This window comes from Anser brachyrhynchus (assembly GCF_964034855.1).
Source record: "Anser brachyrhynchus genome assembly, chromosome: 8".
NCBI classification, from domain to species: Eukaryota; Metazoa; Chordata; class Aves; order Anseriformes; family Anatidae; genus Anser; species Anser brachyrhynchus.
The window spans coordinates 15814157-15820377 of NC_137702.1; positions in this window are offsets into that span (position 1 = coordinate 15814157).

Genomic DNA, 6221 nt, shown 5'->3' on the forward strand with positions numbered 1-6221 from the left:
CCTCATAAAAATGGAAAATACTGTGATAAACATTCTCTGCCCACTTTCTACGTGTTTACAAGGCTTGTCCTGAATACCAGTCTGATTTGCTGCATGCGGGCAATACCTTCTCATAACAAACATGGATGTCAGTAATTGCACAAAGAACAATTACCCATCTCCCTATTTAAAAAAATAAAAAATTAGAAAGATCTAAGAACAAAACATTAAAAAGGTGGTTGGTGGGAATTGGGGTTGTAGTTTAAGCATGCAGGTATCACATTCATATAATATTTTAAGAAATGGATTGCTGCCTTGCTGGTAGATGCGTGTATTGTTTCACCCCACTGTTAGTATGAACTCATCTTTTTTTTTTTTCCAACTAAAAAAAACCATTGTATTTCAAACAAATTTGGTATTAATAAGAAAAAACACTTTTTTTTTTTCTATTTTGAGAGAGAAACATACCCAATTTGGTATGATAACTTAAATGCTCTAACTCAACCAGAACTTCTAGGTTTGATGCAGCAGTGACTGGAAAATATTATGAACAGCCTCTTTACCCAAAAAAAAAAAAAAAAAAAAAAAAAAAAAAGGCAGTCTAGAGAATAATGGTTTTCTGGCCCTTAAGACATTATTGTCTTGACAAATATTGATTGCAATTTTTAGCACAGAATAGAATTTGGCATCCTTAATCTCCTTTATTTAGAATTTAATAACTTTTAAAATGTTGCGTGACTTTGGAGAATTGGCAAGGGGAAAAGGAATGCTCAACTGCTGGAGACTTGTTCAGTTATAGGCTGGCTTTGTCAAGGCTGCCTCTGTGTAATGATAACTGAATATATGGGCAAAAGTTCTGTAACGCAGTCAGTATGGTAATAAAGGGTGTATGTGCATCTGTGAGGACAATAGGTACAGAGTGGAGTGGAAGTGCAGGCAGAAATACAAACCATTATATGAGGTTGTAGACGTCATAATGTTAACAGCTATGATGGCTATCTTTGGCCTAATTATCTGCTTTGGATCTTCAGTGCCTTCCCTAGACTGAATTAATGAGTTCAAGGTTGCAACCATCAAGGCTACTGCTATTATAAGCAAGGCCTGTGCATCAACGAATAAAATCTCTCCTATTTATAACCCCAGTCCAAATGCCTACTTCCAGCACTTCTAAATGCTAAGCTATAGATCTGGAAAAACAAATTGTGCTGCCTGGGAGGCTTGTATGCTCTTCATTCGAGATCCTTGCATCTCGAAGATAAAATGGACAGTAATGGCATAATAGAAGTCAAATCCATGAAGTCTGGGAGAAAGCATCTTATTCTCACATTACAGGAAACAAAAATTACACTTTTTTTTTGGTGTCCATTCAGAACGAGCTCAGGGATTCTAGCCAGACATCTGTTAATACTAAATGCTACTGCTGAGAGATGGTTGGAAAACTGAGGTTTACTTTCAGCACAAATTGCCATACACAATGTTTTCTCTACAAAAACTTTTCAACAAATGTGGGTTGTTTTGTTTTGTTTTTCCTAAGACAACTGGGGATTTTTTCCCTTAAAAACAGAGCAAAACAGGAAAATGTCAGTACCCCCCGCCCCAGTGAACGTTCTTTGTCAATGCTTTTTTTTCCCCAAGTGGATGGAAAAATGTATGAGAGTATGACATCTGCATTCAGCCTCTCCCTTTTCTCAGCTGGCTCTGGGAGATAGCGCAATAGGTTTCATTCATTCACAAGCCTTGCAAAGGACAAGTCTTATCTCGCAGGTATTGTTGTGAGACATGAGGTCACGCTCCGATGGGGAGTTTATCAAACTTTGTGTTTACTCAGGATCACCTTTGAGAGTAGTGGTGGCAGCAGCGCTCCCTGTCCTGCGTGTCGGAGGCAGTGCTCACGTGTTTTGCCAAACTGGCTTGTGAGCACTACTGAACGTGCGTACAGCATTGGGAAGTTTGCCCAATGCATCTGATGGTCACTTAATCCAGTAAAGGTATCTAACTTCTGCTTGCGTATTTATTTATTACTTTTAGTCTTTGTGCAGGACAAGTGCATGACAAGCTGAGAATCAGACTGCAATAAATGAGTTTTATTAACAAAAGTTTTGCAGCTGGCTCATGTGTAGCTTTAAGCATTGTTTTGGTTCTGTAACCCCTCATCTCCAATGCACCTGTCCAGGAATATCCTCATATTTATTTATATGTATGTGCGTGTGTCCACACACATACAGTCATAGTTCTCATTGCTCTATTGTACTGGAGAAGTCATATTTAAAGGCATCTTTGGAAGCCAAGTTTGAAAACACTGTCAGTAGTCAGGAGGAACAAAGCATGCCTAGGCAGGTAGGTGCTCCATTGCACTTTCGAAACCCAGCTTCTTTGTGTATCTGAATGTCCTCTCAGCATTTGTTGAGCAGTGCAGCTTGGGTTTTACTTGGTTCTAATATCTAAGAAACAAATTTGAAAGATGTTTCTCCAATGAAAGATCCTTATGGTAAAGCTTATTGCTCCTTTACCACATGGTTTCCAAGACAATTGTGTACCTTATGACTGAGAGGAGGGAGAAATCCTGATGTGGTTTATCATAGATATTGAGATGGATATTTGAGTATATTTTAGCGTTTTATGTTTTGCCTATGCACGTTGATTTAAATTCATTCTTTTTCTTCTGTTTTCTCACATGCATTGAAGAAATTTGATAAGCAAAAGAAAGTGCTTTTCTCTGTATGCTGCGTTGATCCATTCAGTGGTGGTAGACCCTCCTCCGTGACAGTCTCATTTTGTTTATCCAGATTCAAATAACGATTGATAACTGGAAGTCTTACTGTCTAGTCCAAAGATGTTGTAAATGACTAGGAAATGGGAACTGGGTATCATAGCCATACAAGATATTCTAACAGTATTGTGATAACATTATTCATCTGTTTTTCAAATGTGGAGGCCGAATTTAGATATTTGTTAGATTAATGTAGTTATCCAACTTTTTTCTTCACGTTGAGCAAATATTAATAACTTTCGAGGAAAGCAGTATATCTAGTTTTACTAAGTAGTAACATCTGCCCACAGCTTGGCATCTGAGTTTGTAATTATTGACTTTATTCTTTTAAAACCAGCCGGAAAATTGTTTTCTGTTGCTCCTGCTCCTTGTTATGAAAATATATTTCCAACAATTTTTTAAAAATCACTTCCTCTACATATTCTCTTTTGTAATCACATCTGCAAGAAAAATGTGAGTTAGGAACATTAATCATTTGGGAGTCTTGTATCTAAGTCTTTGAAGACAAAGTGCTGCTTCTGCTGACTGTAGACTTTTTGCCCAGGGTGGTTTCCTCTTTCCATATAAATCAAAAAAAAAAAAAAATCTGCTGTTCCTCCCAAATCAGACGGGGGGAGGGGGAACCCTAAAGGAATAAATAGATGGTTTCTGTGTGATGTCACTGCCATAAAAAAAAACAGGCCAGTAACAAAATCTTCAGGACTTTTGAGAAACATTGTTAAAGCACTGTAAATGAAAAACAAAGCCAAATTCTCCACCTGCCCAAAGCTGGGGCAAAAAATCCACGCACATCACTTCAAAAAAACAATAGATTTCCACTCTGAAGATCTGTTCAGATTAGAAGGAGTGTTTCTTAGGGTTTTGCAGTTTGGTTTCTACGTTGCAGTTGCATATATATCAGCCTTCTGTAAGAAATGCATCAAATGGTAAGTTTTATTAGCAGCATTTGCTCATCTCCCCCTCCTCCCCCCAGTTTCTGTGAAGGATATGCAGCTTATGAGCAAAACTGGCTGCTGGGCAAAGGCTTACCTATTGAAAAGCAGTGGGGAGGCTACTTGTGGAATATTGATGTCTGCTTCTAGGAAAGATGATTTACCAGTCTGCCAGGTGACAGCACATAACTGAGAAGTTTAAGCAACTTCCCTGTTGTTACTCGTCAGAGATGGATATTTCACCCAGCACGTGCAAAGCCAGTAGACTAACATAGATGCAGGTAAATTCCTGCATCTTGTGCATTTTGTCTTTCTGTCCCTCTCTGGGCATCTGTTGTCATCATCATCTATCCACTAGAGAGAAGTCTCTCCATCAGGTAAGAGCTTTCTTTTCCTATCAGGAGCAGTACAACAGATTCTTGTTTGTTGTAGATGACTTGGTGTAAGAAGCATGTTAGTAGTATTGCACACAAATAATTTTATTGGCACATAAATCAATAGTGCTGCAGATCAAAAGGAAGCCTGTGTTGGTAAGCAGTATTGGCATGTGGCTGCCATAATATCTGATTATTACCAGATAGCATTGAATAGCATCTTCTTTATCCTTTGCAGTGTTTTTGTTAGAAAACTTAGTATTGGAGGTGAGGCACTGAAGCACGGGTGGGATTTATCCTCCCTGCTGCCTCCGTGCAGGCTCAGCCCTGGCCCAGCTGCAGTGGGGCCCGCTGGTGCTCCAGCAGGGATGTGCCACACAGGGGAGGGAATGGCCAGCTGCATCGCTCCTTCTGCTTGCCACTGGGTTCAGCAAACTGAATGGTTCTGAGGAACAGGGCCTTGACCTGGGGGGTATGCCTGCTGGAGTGTTTTAATATTGAAATACCATGCTGAAGTAACAGCAGGGTTGGGGGAACAGGCTTTTTGTTGCACTCCTAATCCAGGAATGCAGTACTTGGGAATAGAGCAAGAATGTTGGTGTAGGTGAATTGCCTTTGGTTCTTGCAGTCTTCGGTGTGAAAACACTGTGGAGAAGCCAAGAATTAAACTGAGATCTCCCGAGCCCTTGCAGAAGGGCTCGTCCCGTCTGTTCACTAACCTTCCCCTCATATAACTTTCTACCTTGGCATGACTAATGCTTCCAATTAATGTATACTAACCTCTAGTGTTTCAATATAATAACATAATTTATGTCTTAATACAGAATTTAATTTTTGTACTTGCCTGTCATGTTTCAGGCAGTGGGAAGGGTCAAGGAACAGGTGTGGGTGCTGGGGAGCACTTTGCTTGCAGCTTTCCCTTTGGTCACAGGTTACAGATGCCTTGAGCTTGCTGTTGCTGGCTGAAGCTGTACCAGGGTACAAGTCTTGTTCCCCAAGACTCCAAACAGAGTTCTAGAGCCTGAAGTGAAAAATAAAGAAACAAATAGCAACTTTCTGAATGTTGGAACTAACTCCTTTGACTCATTTGGAAAAGGGTCAGAACAGAAACAGCTGTGTGCTGCAATGCTAGAGGAAGGGAGCACAGCAATTGCGGCCTTTTCCTCCCCCTAAATCTGAGTCTTGCTTCTGTGGTTTTGTGCGATTGGAGGAAAGAATTGCCACGATTACATTCTTGTGTCTGCTGTAATAAGCCCTTTAATAACCAAGGGGATAAAGATCAGAAAAGGTCCTTTTAGACATCTGTAGCCATTGGGAGCAGTGGTTTTTCAGAATCTTCTTCAGCGAATGCTTGGGATAGCCTTGTGGTGAAGTATGTGCAACAGGTGGGAAGAACTGGGGAGACAAAAAACAGTGCGTTGTATGGAATCTGCCCGCTTGCATTTCCAGGCCAATATCCCTCTTGTCCAAACTCTGCTAACGTTGAACAGGGTAAAGACAGGTTATCTTCTTTTCATTTTGAAAGAGTCACCCCCTGCATCAGCAAAATTAAAGCTTGAGGATATTGGACTGAGATCATGCCAAAATAATAAAAATGAAACAGTAAATAAATAAAACTTAATTTTATGCTGTATATTCAGGCCTATATTTAACTAAAAACATGCCCAGCAGTACCTGTGTCCCTGCCACGCAGTATTCAAAAGGCATAATACCTTCCCTTACTTTCCATGCCATAAATATGCTGCTATGCAAGCTGAGTGCTGCAGCATCACATCTGCTTTTGGGACTGACGCTCGCAGGCCTTTACGTGCCCACTGGATCACTGCATGCTTTTGGGGGCTCTAAAGCAAGAGACTTAAACTCTACCTAATCACATGCTGCACAGGCAAGTACTGTCTGTCATACCGTCCTCGTTCCCCTCTCACACACACGTGCACACACGATCACCAGCTCTGCAGCTTGGTTTTTGCAGGGGAGAGCTGCTCTTGTGGCCTCCAAAAGCTTGCTGCATCTCCAGGGGACAGGGGCTGGTGCCCTTCACAGGGCAATAACTTTAAAACTGACATATGTTGCTTTGCACTTGCTGCAATTATTTAGAAACCTCTGTGTCAAATGGCCCACGTTAAGCCAAAGAGCATATTACTAGGGGTGTGCTAACCGCACGAG